General features: G+C 51.2%; 1 long non-coding RNA gene across 17 annotated transcripts in view; it reads left to right on the top strand.

Moving 5' to 3' along the window:
• LOC106801885 (uncharacterized) overlaps positions 1–15,790 on the top strand; it is a 242,556-nt gene that overhangs the window by 34,688 nt on the left and 192,078 nt on the right. For 16 of the 17 annotated variants that reach the window (XR_015555962.1, XR_015555948.1, XR_015555950.1 and 13 more), the window contains exon 2: positions 8,610–8,701. This is a non-coding gene — a long non-coding RNA (uncharacterized LOC106801885). Of the gene's footprint in view, positions 1–7,977; positions 7,997–8,609; positions 8,702–15,790 lie in introns of those variants that run through there. The other variant, XR_015555953.1, reaches the window with a different exon arrangement.

The raw sequence follows: 15,790 nt of genomic DNA, 5'->3' as shown, positions 1-15,790 counted from the left end.
ACGCACAAGATTATTCATGGTCGCATTTTTACAGTATCAAAAGATTGGGAGCAGCTCAAATATCTGTGAGTCGAAGACTGGTTCAGTGAATGGTGGCCCCTTGCACTAGATGTGGAACTAGTGTGGAAAAGAGTGAGGAAGCACTGTGTGCATGGCATGGGCAGATCTCGGGATATATTGTTGAGAAAAAAAGCAAAGTGCAGATTAGTGAGCACAGCATGCCATCTTTTGTGTAAAAGCGTATGTGTGGAGGGATGTAAGAATTTATATGTGCCCCAATTCTGTAAGGATACACTGGAAACTAACACAAGTGGTACCTGTGTGTTATGGGGGGAGACTGGGCAGAGGGGGAAAGGGATATGAAGGAGACTTTTGACTGTGTATCTTTGGAAATCATTTGAATTTTGAACCATGTTGATTGTATTGTCTATCGTATATTTAATTTAAACAGTTCATGACCTACTTATGGTTATGGGTTTTGGGGAAGAAAATTGCAGAGCTAAAGTGCCATTTCTTATCGGATCACATCAAAGGTATGTCATATCAACATGGCTTATACAAATCCCAGTTGAGGAGCATTGCACAAAATACTCAACCAGTGCTCCTCAAAACTGAGACGGTCAACAAAAACAAGGAAAGTCTGAGAATCTGCCACAGCCAAGAGGAGCCTAAGGAGACACGACGATTAAATGTAATGTGGGATCTCAGATGGGATCCAGGAACAGAAGAAGGACATTAGGAAAAAACTAAGAAAATCTGAATCAAGTATGGACTTTAGTTCATAATCATGTATCAATATTGGTTTCTTATTTGTGAGAAATGTACCATAGCAATAAAGGTGTTAGTAATAGGGAAAACTGGGTGCAGAGTATATGAGGAACCTCTGTATTATCTTTACAATTTTTCTGTAAAATTCGAAAACTGTTCTTAAAAAGTTTATTTAAAAATATGCAGAAAAAAAATTCATGGCCTCTTTTGATTCTCTCAATAGCCTGTGAGTTATTTCTATCTGGCAGGTGAGGTTCAGACAGGTTACAAATGTGCCCGGGTGCCCACAGCTGGTGCATGGTGGTGGGAACTCTGGTGTGGCATGGCCTGGCAGAGGAGGTGGTGCCAGGCGAGTGTGGAAAGGACCTGGGTGGTGCCGGAGCACAAGAAGAGGGAGAGAATTCCAGGCCCAGGGCGGAGTGAGCTCCTATCCCCGTGTGTGGATGTGGGCTATCTTTTGGGGAGCTGGGAGTGGAAACACAGCTTGGGGTTAGATCCCAGGGGCCCTCGTGGGAGATGCTGAGTTGCTGGGAAGGGGATGGCAGATGGTTTCATTCTTTGGGCCAGCCCTGATTGGTTGGGTGGCTGCTGAGAGCGTGCCCTGGCTCATCGGGAAGCCTGTGATCGTTTTTGAGGTTGCCAAGGACAGGGAAGGGGGACTTGGAGAACAGGCGGCAGATATCTGCTGAGGCCTGGGGACCCTGGAGTTTTCTGTTCCTTCCCTTAGACCTCAGAAGACCGTTACCTCCTCAGTGTCTCTGTAGTGGGGTCAGGGCGGTTTGGGAATGCCGCGGGAGCAAACCAGGGCTAGAGAAGCTCCGGGGATCCTCAGAGGCTTGTGTCCTTGGAGTCCTTCAGGATAAGGCAGAACTCGCTCTCAGAGCAAGGTGTTCCCAGGAGGTGGAAAGACTGGTTTTCAATCAGATAAAGGTAGGATTCTGTGGAAACTTCCAGCACCCTATCGTCTCCAAGAGGTGTCTGTCTTCATACTCCAGCACCGGCAAGTTAAAGGGGGTGGAAGAAGAAACAGGGACACTTAAAAATAAGAAAAGACAAACACTGTATGAGCTTGTGTATGTGTCTCTGCGTGGGTGCGCACATGTGTACATGTGGGTGTGTGGGCCAGGGGCTTTCGTGGCTGCATGCTGGCTGTTAGGGACTAGAAACTTCTTTCAAGGGCAGTTAGGCAAAGGTTTGTCTCCCTGGAAGCAAGCCTGAGGGTCAGACATCCGGTTTACAGGATAGGTCATTGTTGAGGAGCACTTTGGTGTTGATAAAGAAGCATTTCATAAGAGATTTTTAATCTCTGTGGTTTCCCAGATAACAACATTTGAAGCTTGACTTGAAACTCGGGCCATATATACCTGTTGGGGACACCTGTCTGTGCTTTTGGAGGTGATGCCATTGCTCCTGGTCAGGGACTCTGAGAAAGATAACTAATAATAAAAACAACTGATGCTTATATAGGTTACCGAGTGCTGGGATTAGGCTTATAACACACAGCTGTGGTGTGGACCAGTGCAGAGCTGGCTTTACAGATATTAAAACGAGTCACTTTGCCTGATCTTTGTGGAGCTCCTGGCACTTTTCAAAGCACGAAATCAGTGTGTACACATGGGGTTGAGCAATGCAAGATTGATACGTGGATTTTGTCCTTTGGTCTCCGGTGTAGACTCATCAGTGGCTCACATGCCCTTTGTCTTAAATTAAGAAAATGCTGTTACAGAAAAGTTTTTAAACATTTTATATTAAAAAAAGAATGCAGAGGGAATCAAAACAGACCCCAAAACCAGGGGGAGGGGCGAAATCTCTCCTAAATTTTAAAGATAAAACTTTTATGGGGGATGAATAAGGGGGCTGTGAATAATTTACTGATTGATTTGTCACGGTGGCTTCCTGTAAGCGTTGGTCTAGTTGACATGTTTGGGGGCAGGTACCCTTCTGTGGTGGTATTTTCCTTTCTTTGGGATTCACTGTGGTTGTGTGGGAGGAGTGAGGGCCGTGGAATTGCATCTTCTTGAGTTCCTAACCCAAGTGCAGTCCCAAACTGTGTGATCCAGTACTTAATCCCTGAGGACCCCCTCATGGTCCTCATCTGTCCACTGGAGACAGTAATACGCACTTTGCAGGCTTCTGGTCAGAATTAGGTGAGATAATGTATGGTAACGCCTGGCCCAGGGCCTGACACACGATTGGCATTCAGTCCCTGGTGGTCTAGTCGAGGGCAGAGTGATTCTCTGGACGTGGCCTCTTCCACCTCCAGTGAAGGACGTGGGCCAGGGAGTGAAAGTCTCAGTGGTAAGTGGGGGAGTCATTTCGTCTCAGCCTTTTGGGAGGGTGAATTTGGACCAGGGGTCACGAGTCACAGAGACAGGACTTGATTCATTAGAAGTCCGGTTATCAGGCTCCCTACACCTCCATACAGGAGAGAGGTTGGGACAAGGGGTCTTTGCGGGCCCTTTGTGCCCTGTCCCCTGTGCTTCTGTGGGCTGGCTTCATTGGAGGGGCCCATCTAGCTTCTCCGCCGGGATCTCCTAGGCAGTGGTCACCATCTCCGCTCTCACTCCACGTGGGAAGTTACCAAAGTCGCTGAGGTGACGGCTCATCTAGATTTCCAAGTGCTGGTAGCTCAGCCAGCACCTTAGGAGAGCATCCTGGAGCCGAGTTGCCTGTTGGCCGACCATTGTGATTTTGCGTAGCCCATACCCAGGCTCAGAGGCACTGGAGGAGCTGCCTCCATTTCTGGTTTTAGGACTCTTGGGGCTGTGTCACGGCGGCGGTAATTGCCGTGATGACTTTTGTGTTTGGCCCAAACTAGGGCAGCAGTGAGTGCAGTGGAGCAGAGCAGGTCTGCAGCTTCTAGGCAGAGCTGGGAGGCATCAGGGAACCACATCGGCTAACTCTGTGTCTCGTTGCAAGGGACTGTGAGCCAGAGGCCCCTTGGAGAGACGCTCGGATGCTTGGCGAGCTGAGTGACTGCCCCTGCCACGAGTAAGCTTGGGTCCTTGGATGAGTCATCTAAATTCTGCTCAGCACATCATTCTCCTGCGTGGAAGCTTTGGGCAAGAGGCAGTCACGTGTAATGGTTAGTGCATGGACCCTGGTGCTAGCCTGCCTGAGTTTGAATCCAGCTGTGTGATCTTCGGTACAATATTAACTTCCTGGGCTTCAGCTTTCTCATCTGTGAAAGAGGGACTCGTAACAGGATCTATCTCAAAGGGTTGGGCTTTTAAATGAGTTAACATGTGTAACGTGCACAGTACAGTGCCTGGCCCCCAGCAAGGTTATTGTGAAGACTAAGATGTTAAGCCCTTGGCACAAACTAAGGCTCAGTAAATGTGAGCTGCTGTCCCCAGACCCTTATTACTATTAATGAAGCCTGTCCTGGCTCCTCCCCCTCCCTTTCCCCACAGCAGCCTGGTACCCACTGGTCTGGTCTCAGAGTTCCTGCCATGTGTAACGGCAGGTTCTTGACCTGGCTGCTCCTCTTCAGCAGTGGGGCCCCTGGGGGCAGGGCCTCTGGGTCTTGGTCCTTTCTGCTTCCATAGTGTCTAGTGCAGCGTCCAGCTGTGTGGAGAAGGTGCTCAGTAGACAGTGCCCGAGTGTGACTTTGGCTGGCATAGGGTCTCTGGGAGAACAAATGAGGTTCTCTCATGCTGTCCAGATCTTAGATCAGAAAGAGTCGGCGGCAGAAGGTTATCAAGCATCTATGATGCGCAAGATTGTCGCCCAGAGCCTAGAAGTACCCAGTGGAAGGAGAGCCCATCTTCCAGGACCTGGGCTCCAGGTGAAGAGGCAAGATGGAACCTCCCAGAGAACTAACAGCAATGGGAACCTAGAGCAGTCATGAAAGAGTGAGTAGGAGTCAGTGCCCAGTAGGAGGCCGGGCAGGGGAAAGTGAGGGATTGGCTCTGAGGATCCTGAGAAGGCTGCCTGGAAGAGGTGGCCCGTGAGTGACGTAGGATTTTGAGAGGGGGAATGGAATATGGGGGGTTCTGCTGGGCAGAATGGGGCAGGTTTACCTCAGGGGGCTGGCTGCAGGGCGGGTGCCAGGGTGAGTCTGAGGGGGCTGTTGGTTGTGGCAGAGGCTTTCTCTAGGGTATAATGTGCTGGGGAAGTGGTTGTGACTGAACTCTAAAAATGAATGGGAGAGGGAGGGAGAGATCACAGAGGAACAGGAGGAGGAAGAGCGGATGGGGGGGGGACAGATGCTATTTAAGTCTCTGAACACCGTATAGAATAATTTACCCCGCAGGTTCCCACTGTTCCCCAGGGGCGTGCCCCTGCCCTGCCCTTTTCTGTCCTGCGAGCCTGTCGTTTCTCCTCCTGGCTCCTCTCTCCCCAGCCCCAGAAGCCAGTGTGCCAGCATCCTGGCCATTTCCTGCCCCGAGGGCCTCCCACCCTCCTCTGATCCCAGTCACCCGGCGCAGGCATGATCTCACCCCACGGCCGGGAAGCTGGGCTCCTGTTCCCGCCTGTTTACCCTGGCGCAGCGACAGGTCCGTCACGTGGTGCCCCCGGGATGCCAGCCCCGTGAGTCGCCGGCAGTGAGCACAGGCGGGTAGGCGGGGGGCATTCTTCTGGGCTGACTTGAGCCCGGCCTGCCTGGCACGGGACCCCCTGCTCCTGGAGGCAACTCAAGGGTGCTCTGCACTGGATGCTGAGTCATTGCCCCTCCGTGTGGCCTCTGAGTCACCAGGGCAGCCCTGTCCTTAACAGCAAGTCCTTTGTGGGACCCTCCTGGGCCCAAACTGGCATTTGACCCTCTCAGCTGCTGGCCACCCTCGAGGTCTCTTGCACCCTGACCACTTTAGGGCCCATGTCTAGGCTGCCTCGTGGGCTGAACTGTGTCCCTTTGCGCCCCAGCATCCAAGAGTGTAACGCAAGTCAGCTGCAGAGTTATAGGAGAGAAGCGTGGGCAGGTTAAGCAAGCTGGGGCGGGCCGAACCAGGCAAGATCCCTGGGGAAGAGGGCCGTGTCTCGTGTCCTGACAGGGCCACAGGAGGAACGCACAAATCTCGTGTCTTGCGTATTTTGTGAGCATCTTGAAATGACCTTGAAAACCCACCCCTGTCACTGGAGGGAGCAGGTGCAATAATAGCATCTGTATTGGCACCGTGCCACGTGTCATTCCTGTCCCGACCCCAAGACCTCGGGCACTGTCCTCATACCCGTTTCATGGCTGAAGAAACTGAGGGTTTAGTAGGAGAAGACACTTGCTCAGAGTCACAGAGCTAGAAAGTGGCGTGTCTGGAATTTGAGCCCAGACCTCAGTTCACTATATTAGACTCCCTGATTCGAGTGTATTTGTTTGTTTCTCTCATTGTCTCTCTCTCTTTCCTTTTTTTTCTTTCTTCTCTTTTGCTGATTGGCTGCTGGAGACTTCCCTGAGGAAGGCAGCTGTCAGCAGTGCAGGAAACCGACTATTAAGGGGAAACAAAAGTGTCATTAGGAGTCCTGCTGTCACTGTGGATTCAGCCTGCGTGCTGAGCCCTGAGGGCAAACTGGGGCGTTGGACCTCATCCGAAGGGACTGAGGAAGCAGCTGGAGGCCTTGACAGTGAGGACCCCTAAGGGTTTGTGTCTGGGAGGCGGGGGTGGCGTTGGGACCTGTGGAGGAAATTGGGCAGCTCCTTGACCCTGAGGGGAAACTTGTGTTGAGGCTGCAGGATGCTGGGGAAGTGTCTCAGCCTTAAGAGAAGCCCACTGGGGTTCAAGTTCTGGACAGGTGGCTTTGGGGGGTCATTTCATTTCTGCTGCTCTTGGTGGTCTCTTACATAAAGAGAGGAAGTTGGGCTAGACCCATTTCTAAAGCATAGCCCCCCTGGGGGTGGGGACATCTGCATGGGGGGGAGAGGATTAAATCTGCATTTGTGATGAGCTCCCCAGGTGAGGCTGGAGAACCCCTTTCAGGTCAGCCCCTGAGAGGCAGTGATTTCTGGCTTCACTTGGGGCGGGCGAGGGTCCCATTCCCACACTGCTACTCTGGCTGGAGCTGAAGGGGCTGCCCTTTGGGATGGTCTCTCTCCACTTCCTGCCATCCCCCTTCCCAGGCCCGCCTGATGGAAGCCATGCCGCAGTTCCCATTCATATTCACGCTCATCTTGTTTTTCTTTTAGAAAAGAGAGATGTGAAATATTCTTATGCCCACCTTTCTATCAAAAGGAGAAAAGGAAAACAAGGGCTGTGTGTTTCTAGAAAGATGGGAGTTCACACCTCTCTTCCTAGAAGTAAAGAATGTCTTATACCTGCCCGGACTCTAGATATAGACCAAAGAATGGGGGGGGATTTGACAGAGAATGGGGGTGTGTAGGGTTCAGCTGGCGGAAACACGGGTGGATGTCCGGCAGAAGACATTACGGTACTTTCTATGTGCAGGTCTGTGCTGAAATACTTCCTTATATTAACTCAGTTAATCCTTGCCAGAAACCTAATGGGAGAGGTATCTATACTGTCATTATCCCCATTTACCAGATGAAGAAGTTAAGGGTTAGGGAGGCACAGTCACTTGTCAAAGCCACACAGCTAGTAACAGACAAGGCCATCATTTAGACCTAGAGCATGGAGCCCCAGGACTGTGCTCCTGGATGTGCCCTGGGGAGAATTTCATAGCCCTTGAATAGTCCACCTGGTAAGAAGTGCTGGGTACTGCCACATATTTAATTTCATTCAAACCTCCCACCCTTGTGTTATCCCATATGATAGATTGATTGACTGAGGCCAAAGAGTTCAGTTTAGTCTACTATACTCAGAGTGCCTGCCATGTGCCTACATTGTTCTAGGTATTGGGATACTGAGATCAACATGGTCTGTTTTGGATTCTTGATGACGTTGTCTACAAGAGGAGGCGGTCCTTTTCCCTAGGGACTCTCCGTGAGTTAGGGACACACAAGGATGGAGGTCCACATCTTCTGACTTCAACTTTGTTGCTTTTTCCCTTCATGTGCTCCCCTCTCCTCCACCCCCTTAGTTGCCTGGCACACGGTAGAGGTTCCATAAATATTTGTTGAATGAATGAATGTGTATTAACTCGTGTGTTTTCTACAACTGGAAAGTTTTGTGAATTGGAAACATCTTCAAATGAATCTTCAAAACAGATTGGTCTGCGTGGTGGACTGGGATGAAATTAAGCTCTGGGCCGAGAAAAGATGAAACGTGGTTTGAGTTGAAGAAACGAAGATGATAAGAGTTTAATGTTCAGAATCTTCTGAGGCTGTCAGCCTAGAAAGGTCTCATGATTCTAATTCTGTTATTATCTCGAGTGTGTAAAACCCCAAGAGGCTTAAGCTTATCACCGACACGGTGGCTGTGAGGTCTCTGTTTAGCCTGAGGTTACCTCCTGCAGCCGACGTGTGAGCAAGGTGGAGAGAGGTGTTGAAATGGACACTTTTTGAAGAGAGACATACTGAATATCGGCAAAAAGGCCAGATGTTGAACTGGGGTTTCTGGTTTTGATTGAAAGTTTCAGAGCAGTCTTCTGGAAGGGAAGGATTGTGATACGAGGGTTTTTAGAACTGTGGCGGCCGGTAGAAGGTGGGCAATATCGTATGAATTTGAATGAAATCTAATGTAGATCTCCAGGTAACCTGGAGCCACCACTTTTCTTTTTCACCACTCCTGCCTCTTTTTCTCTTGTTACTGCACCTGAAGATTCATTTTTAATGGCACTTTTAAATGAGAGGAAAACAGTATTTTTTTCCTCCCAACGTTCTTATGTTTGTTTGCAGTTGGACGCCTCATTTTGGGCCATTTCAGTTGATGGCTCGGCTGTCCAACTCCCCAGCTGTATCCTCGCATCCGTAAACATACAGAATAACTAAGTGTGGGTTCTTATCTTACTAGGAAATGGAAGAAAGAATAAGAATCAACGTTTCCTGGATGGCCACCCCGTACCAGCGTGTGATGGCACACGCTCTTTACTGAGGACCATTATGGTAGGTTAAGCAACTCTCTCATGGTCACACAGTGGCAGAGTCAGAATTTGAACTCTGGTCTCTGTCTTTTGAGCTTGCTTTCTTCCTACTACCCTGGACTCCAAGTAAATAACTTTACAGTACATGCCATGGTACATAAGCAGCTCTGAGGTTGGGACAAAAATGTCCATTGCTAGCCTGTGAGTATCTTACCGGATCCTGTTTGGTATCTTTGTGCTTTCTCTCTGAACTGAGCAGAGGCGGGGCGGTGCTGAACTTGGAGGAATCAGTGCAAAGTCAGATCTGGGCTGTAGAGTCACCTGGGCTTGATCTGGGGCCTGCTATTTATTTAACCTGCTGTAGCCTCAGTTTCCTTTATCTGTAAAATGGGTATGATACCACCTAGGTCAAAGGTTTTTGAGTGGGACTCTCATGTCTGCAGTGCCTGGTACGTGGAAGGCCCTCAGCAATCATTTGTTTCTTTGTCCCTACAAGTAGTGAGGCTGAGTCACAAGTGCCGAGGGGAGATCACTTTCTCTTCCCTCCCTAAATATGTCATCGCCCCCCCTTCAGGTTGTATTATCTGGGTGTGGCGAGCCCTAGGAATAATGCCGATGTGCGAACTGATCCGTGACATAAAACCCTGTGAACCCCTCCTTTCTCGCAGGGCCCCATGACTGGCTTGCAGCTGCCAGAGGTGATGAGCACTAAGGGTGCCCCAGGGACTGTGGGGGACTGTGGGAGACTGTGGGGAACGGCGTGTGCAAATCTGGGCAGTGTGTCTTACTGGAACGGCCAGGCAGCTTTGCAGAGGGAATTGGCTGCCGGGGGAAGAGAAGAGGAGCAGGTTTTGGTGTGGGGCTGCAAGAGATACGGCTCCTCCTGGCAGACTGGTTCCCAGTTGTGGGCGCTGGGGTGCGGTGTGGGACTGGGAACGGGCTGCTCCCTAAAGGCGCCCTCAGAAGGCGGGGAATCCCAGATTGGAGCATTTAGGGACAGGATTTCTGGGAGCTTAGGAGCTGGGCGGTACCATGGGGAGATTCTCCAGGTGGGTTGCCTGCTGACAGGTAGTCTTGTAGAGAAGGGGAGTTGATAACCGTGGGCTAGCTCGTGAGCTCTCAGTCTCTTGTGGAGTTTATCACTTTGCCATATGGCCATGGCTCTCCCTTCTGCTGTGTGACCCTCTCAAGGTCAGGGAAGCTCTTTGCAGAGTGCCCTTCACATTGAAACATGATGGCTGTTGATGACCCACAGTCAAGAAGATGTGAATTTGGGGTGTTGCTATGGCCATGTCACACAGCCTTGCTTCTCATCTGCCTGCTGCTGTTGTGTTGTTTGGGAACCTCCTACCTCACCCCTGCCTGATGATTTCACCTCACTGTCTTTCTCCTATGCTTCTGTCTATTCTTCCATCTATACTTCTGTGCTCCCCTCCACCCTTCCATCCTTTTTTTCGCCCAACCATCCTTCTATGTGTCACTACACCCAGTCACCCTTCCACCTGGCCATTCTTGCACCCAGCCACCCTTCTCCCCAGCCACCGTTCTACCCAGCCACCCTTCCACCCAGCTACCTTTCCATCTGGTCACCCTTCTACCTGGCCACCCTTCCATCCAGCCATTTTTTCACCTAGTCACTCTTCTAGCTAACTACCCTTCTATCCAGCCATCTATCTACCTAGACACCCAGACATTTAATAGTCATTGCTGACCTGGGCACTGTGTCTGGCTCTGGAGATGCACAGATGGAGAAGAGCCAACAAGGTTCCTACTCTGGAGGAGTTCATTTTCTGGTGGGAAGCCCGGCATATAACTACATCACTATCGCACAGCATAGTAGGTGCTATAATGGAAGTGTCAACAGGGGTACACTGGAGCCTGGAGGGGGTTGAGGGTTCAGCTCGGGTGCCCCCGGGAAAGTTTCATTGGAGAATTGCTTGAATTGAGTCTTGGAGAATGAGTTGGTTCTTGACGCCTGTGGGGGCCAGGGAGAGGAGGCGGAGGTGAGTAAGGAGGTCCCGAGACCTTGAGATGTGTTAATAGAACTGTGGGGGATCGGAGGACTCAGGCTAGAGGCCCAACTGCGGAAGTTTGTTCAGTCTTTGTAGGCTTGTCCTCCTAGTGCCCATTGCATAGTATGTTCTTGGTAACTCTTAGTTCACTTGCTTTGCTGTCCTTTCCAGAAGTGACTTCCTTTCGCATCCATGCCTTTGTCCACGATTGTGGTCGTCGACCTGGTCGGAAGCAGCTGCTGTGAGAAGCACGTGCCCCAGTGGTGCGAGGCGGGCCATGCCCTAGCAGAATGGTTCTGAAAGTCCCCCGTCAGGTCCGCCATCACTCAGGCCCCAATCATAGAACTGAGGGGAACTTAACAGGCAAACAAACTTTTTTTTTCCCCTGAGCGTGCTTATTTGTAGAAACACCGGAAAACACAGTCAGAAAATAAAACAAAAGCAGAAAAAATAAAAGCAAGATAAGACAGAAAATACAGGTCACCTGTAATCCTGAGGCTCGCTGCTAGCTGCTAATAACAACTTGTTTCCTGCTTCCCTGTGGTTTTCTATCTTGACTTTTTTCACTTAACATACATCAAGCGTATTTCCCGGTGCCATTCAAAGTTTTCAAAACTTGTTTTGAGCAGCTTTCCCATCATGCACCTGGACAAGAAAGGTCCTCTGTGAGTAGCTTTTCCTTTCTAGGGGGGTTGAGCCCCTTCTGTGTGGGGTTGTTGTGAGGGAGAGGTGAGGAGAGCTCGTCAAGGTACTTCGCCTAGGATGATGGCACAGGGCACATGTGTGCGAGATGCTGCTGGTATTTCTGTCATTGTCACCATTAGCCAAGTCAGCACTGCTGATCTCCAGATTTCCTTCTGCTTGTGCCTGTTCTAACACACAAACCTTTTCACACCTCTGGTTGTTCTCTTGGCAGAGTCCCCCAGGAAATTATGAGGAGTTTTATAGTCTCCTGTCTGTCAGATTTCTTTTGAGGAATATTTCCCCAGTCACCATTCCACAGATAGTGCTAGGAGGGGTTGCTGAGGTAGCCCCCTAACTTTGAGCATCCTAATTAATGCAACAAACCCTACAGTGGGAGTGCAGTAATGTGCTAGGAAACACCCCGAAACAAACATATTCTTGTTGCTTCTCTTTGACTGCTGGTGTGACTGATCTGCTTTTCATGTGGATTGCTTGCTTATGTTTTGTCAACTGGTCATTTCCTTTGGGGTGCTGGCAATTTTTTTCCTCATTGATTTGTAAGATCTGTCTTGATTAACTTGTGAATTTTGCAGATTTGGGAAATGGGGAGCCCCGCTGGACTCTTTGTTAGGCATGCTGTTCCAGGAATGGGCGCCTCCATTTCTATGGGGGGCATTTCTTTACAATCTGCATGTGATTGTGGTGGCAAAATCAGGCTTTGCAAGTGAATTGGGGACCGGTCTCCTTAATCTGGGCAGTTGCCAGTTTTAAATGTTCCTGCAGAGGTGGTATTTGGGAGGGAGCTCCTCTCCTCTCTCTTCCTTTCTTTCTTCGTAAGCAAATAAAAAATCATGCTAACTTGCAGGTGTTAGTGTGTCAGCTCTGCAGAGACCTCCACTTGGAGCCCCCAGGTTAACTACTGCTGGGGTTGGGTGGACTTGTCCTTCAGGGCATCAGCTGCAGTTTCTACCTTAGGGGATGTTTGTGTGAACATTTGCTTCATGTCTGCTTCTCGAATGGACTCGAATCTTCTTGAGGGCAGGGACCATGTCCCTTATTGCATCCTGTGTGTTACCTAAGCCCATAGTGCAGTGCTTGGAAATGAATGCCCAGAAAGGTTAAGTAACTTGCCTGAGGCCACCCAGCTTGGACGTGGCGGATCTGAGACTTGATCAGGGATGTGAGCCCTCCTTGGAGCTGGATCCTTCAGCACCCTTTGCACCTGCGATCAGGACTTTGCTTTGGTGTCTGGGTGAGTGGAGGAAAGGTCGGCTGGTGTGACGGGGCCTTGTCCCCGTGTGCCACTGGCATGGTCATTCCGGGTTATTTTGGCTCAGTGAGGACAGAGCGAGATCCAGGGGAAAGGTTGGGACTGGCTTGCAGGCGAGTGCCCAGTGACAGCCGGCTGCGCCCTCTGCTTGGCTACACCCACGCCTTGCGCCTGGCGTGGCTTCCCTGGGCCTGCTGTAGAAGGGGAAAGAAGCTTCCTTTGTCACAAGCTGAGGCATGAAACCAACTGAGCACTCTGGTTCCACCACTCCAGGGCCCAGCCTACTAGCAGGAGAAGCCGCAGGTGGGGTGGGGTTTGCACTGGGGGCGGCCAGGGAGAGTCTTCCGTGCGGGTTGAATGCTTGGTTCCTGGTGGGGCAGGGATAGGTGAGGCCTCCTGGTGGAGGGGAGAGAACCTGCTGCCTCGAATCTGGGTGCTGTCGATCCCTTGCTCTGTGGGTCTGGGCGCGCTTCCATCTCTGGGAGACCCAGCCTCCTGTGGGTCAGGTGGAACTGGTTAGGCCTCCTCTCAGGGTTGTGGGCAGATTCACTGCCTGTTGCTGGCACTTAGCAAGTGCTCAGTGGATGTTAGTTTGCTTTTGTGTCCCCTCTCCACCGTTTTCATAATTGACATGTTGAATTTGGCAGAAAATTTCGAACATTGGGAAATTCTCAGCGGAGTCAGTGAGAACTCAGGAGGTCCTCCTGCCCAGCAGAGCACCAGACGAGGGTGCAGAAGCCATCCCTCTGTTGGAAGGGTCCCCACTAGGAGGCTAAACGCACAAGTCCAGAACCGGTCTGAGTCCTTGGGGTCCATGATGGGTGGTGGAGCGCATGTTGCTTGAAGACCCGCATTCCAATCCCAGGCCCCGTACTTGGAGCCTAGTGGCCCCGGGCAAGTTTCTTGTCACTGTTTGCTCATCCATCTGTGAAAGTGGGCATTAGGGAGGGTCATGGCCCCACAGGTTGGGTGAAGATACCGGGATGGGGAGGTGGTTAGAACCATTTAGAAGCTGCTGGGATCAGGGCCGGCTGGGCTTTTTCAGGGGGAAGGTGGTAGGTAACAATTTGGGGGGCTTTGGAGGTGTTGAACAGCATCCTGGGGCCTGGCATAAACATGGATGAGTAGATAGAATAATGCTCTCGCCAAAGATGTTCACATCCGAATCCCTAGAACCTGTGAACATTACACGTTATGTGACCAACAGGAATTAAAGTTGTAGGTGGAGTGAAAACTGACCTTAAGATAGGGAGGTTGTCCTGGATTTTACGATGAGTCCAGTGGCATCACAGATGTCCGTAAAAGTGGAAGAGGGAGACAGAAAAGGAGGTCAGAGTGATGTGATGTGAGAAGTGACACTGCTAGCTTGAAGATGGAGGAAGGGGCCAGGAGCCAAGGAATATGAGCCACCTGTAGAAGTTGGAAAATGTGAGGACTCAGGAATTCCCCTGGAGGCTCCAGAAGGGAATGTAGCCCTCCTGACACTCAGTGAGGCCCCTTTTGGACTTTTCACCTCTAGAACTGTAAGATAGTAGATCTGCGTGCATTTAAGGCACTCAGCTTGTGGTAATTGGTTCCGGCAGCCATAGGAAGCTGAAGCACTTGATGGCCACACTTGGTGTCTTGCGCGATGAGGAGTGCGAGCTGGAGACCTCAGAGGACGTGTTTTTTTAGGTGTGGCACTGGCAGGCAGCCCATTATTTGGGTGTGATCATTGGTGACAAGGGCCACCGAGGCCTCCCTGGTGACCTGGCAGGGATGGCTTGCGTCACCAAGTGTTCTGAGATCCATGCGATAAACGATCCTGTATAAATGCCAAATGCCCATTACCTCTCCTCTGACAGCCCAGCCTTTGGCTCGGGGCTGCCGGGAAGGGTGGTGCAATGGTGCATGAGGTATGGGAACCCCTCCCCATCCCACCCTGCTGTTTCAAGTTTTAATTGCTCGTCTGTTTGAGTTCCGTATTTCTTTAAGCATCTCAGGTGCAGTTGACAAGCGTACATTAGCCTGGAATGATGAGCTCATCCAGCATTCTGGCTGTGCCCTGGCTCAGGGTCCCGCACCTTCTGGATCTTTCCTGGATATGTCCCATCTCCTGCTGGTAGGGCCCTCTTGAGCTGCCTGTGCAGGGAATGTGGCCGCACCCCACCCCTGTCCTCTTTCCTGCCCTGCTCCCACAGCACTGGGACAACAGGCAGCAGTGGGGACTGGATGGAGGTGACCCAGCCCTGTTGAGGCCCTCTGCTTACCTGCCGAGGCCTGGCCCTGGCCGTTCCACACTTGGAACACTGCACTGGGGCTTCCCGCCTTCCTTAGTGCCCACCCCCACCAGGTGGGGCACAGAGACAGGAGCCTGCCATTCGCTGGGGTCGGGATGCGTGGGGAAGCAGTGTTCTGCAGAGATCTTAGCTTGTGTTGGAGGCTTGGTTAGTTGCTAGTGAACGCAGGCATTCGTGGAAGAGACGGGTACTGTGATATTCTGTAGAACAGACATCTGTATTATTACAGATGAAGAAACCCAGCTCAAAGAGGTGAATACCTTGCCTCCCGCTCACTGACCCTCTGCAGATGCTGCACCCTGTGCTAGGTACACATGCCGTCGTGAAGCCTTGAGGTTCATCTTCTAGAGGCTTGGGGCCGTTTTAGAAGGTACATTCTGTCTGTGAGGTGTTTGTGTGTGTGTGTGTGTGTGTGTGTGTGTGTCTGAGGCTTGGATTCACTGTATAGGATGACATTAAATGCCTCTTTAAAGTGAAGCCGGGACAGCTCCCTTGTCATCTGCTGGCCTGACAGGTCCCTCGGCTAAATGTGAGTTGCTCACTTGAATGGTGTGGCTCCACCAAGCGCGTCTTGCCCAGGGCCTGGTTCAGCTGGCCTCAGATCCCTCCTCAGGTCTGCTCAAGAGCTGCCTGTGCCCTCCTTGCGCTCAGTCACCCAGAATTTGAGGAATGGCTGGGGATGCTGCCTGGGCTTGTGTTTGGCCTCAGCCAAGGTCAAGTTGTCAGGGAGGATGAAGGGGGAGGGGCACACTTGCCTGGAAGTTGGAGGAGGAGGGGGACCAAGACTCTGCAGCCTGGCGGCCCTTTTATGTGCAAACCGGACCCATCAGCTCCTTTGCCTGGAACACCCTCATTCACTCCTCCCC

This window comes from Ceratotherium simum, chromosome 23, assembly GCF_057802395.1.
Source record: "Ceratotherium simum simum isolate JZ-2026a chromosome 23, ASM5780239v1, whole genome shotgun sequence".
NCBI classification, from domain to species: Eukaryota; Metazoa; Chordata; class Mammalia; order Perissodactyla; family Rhinocerotidae; genus Ceratotherium; species Ceratotherium simum.
Note: the sequence above shows the minus strand (reverse complement) of the source record. Positions and strands in the feature narration are given on the sequence as shown.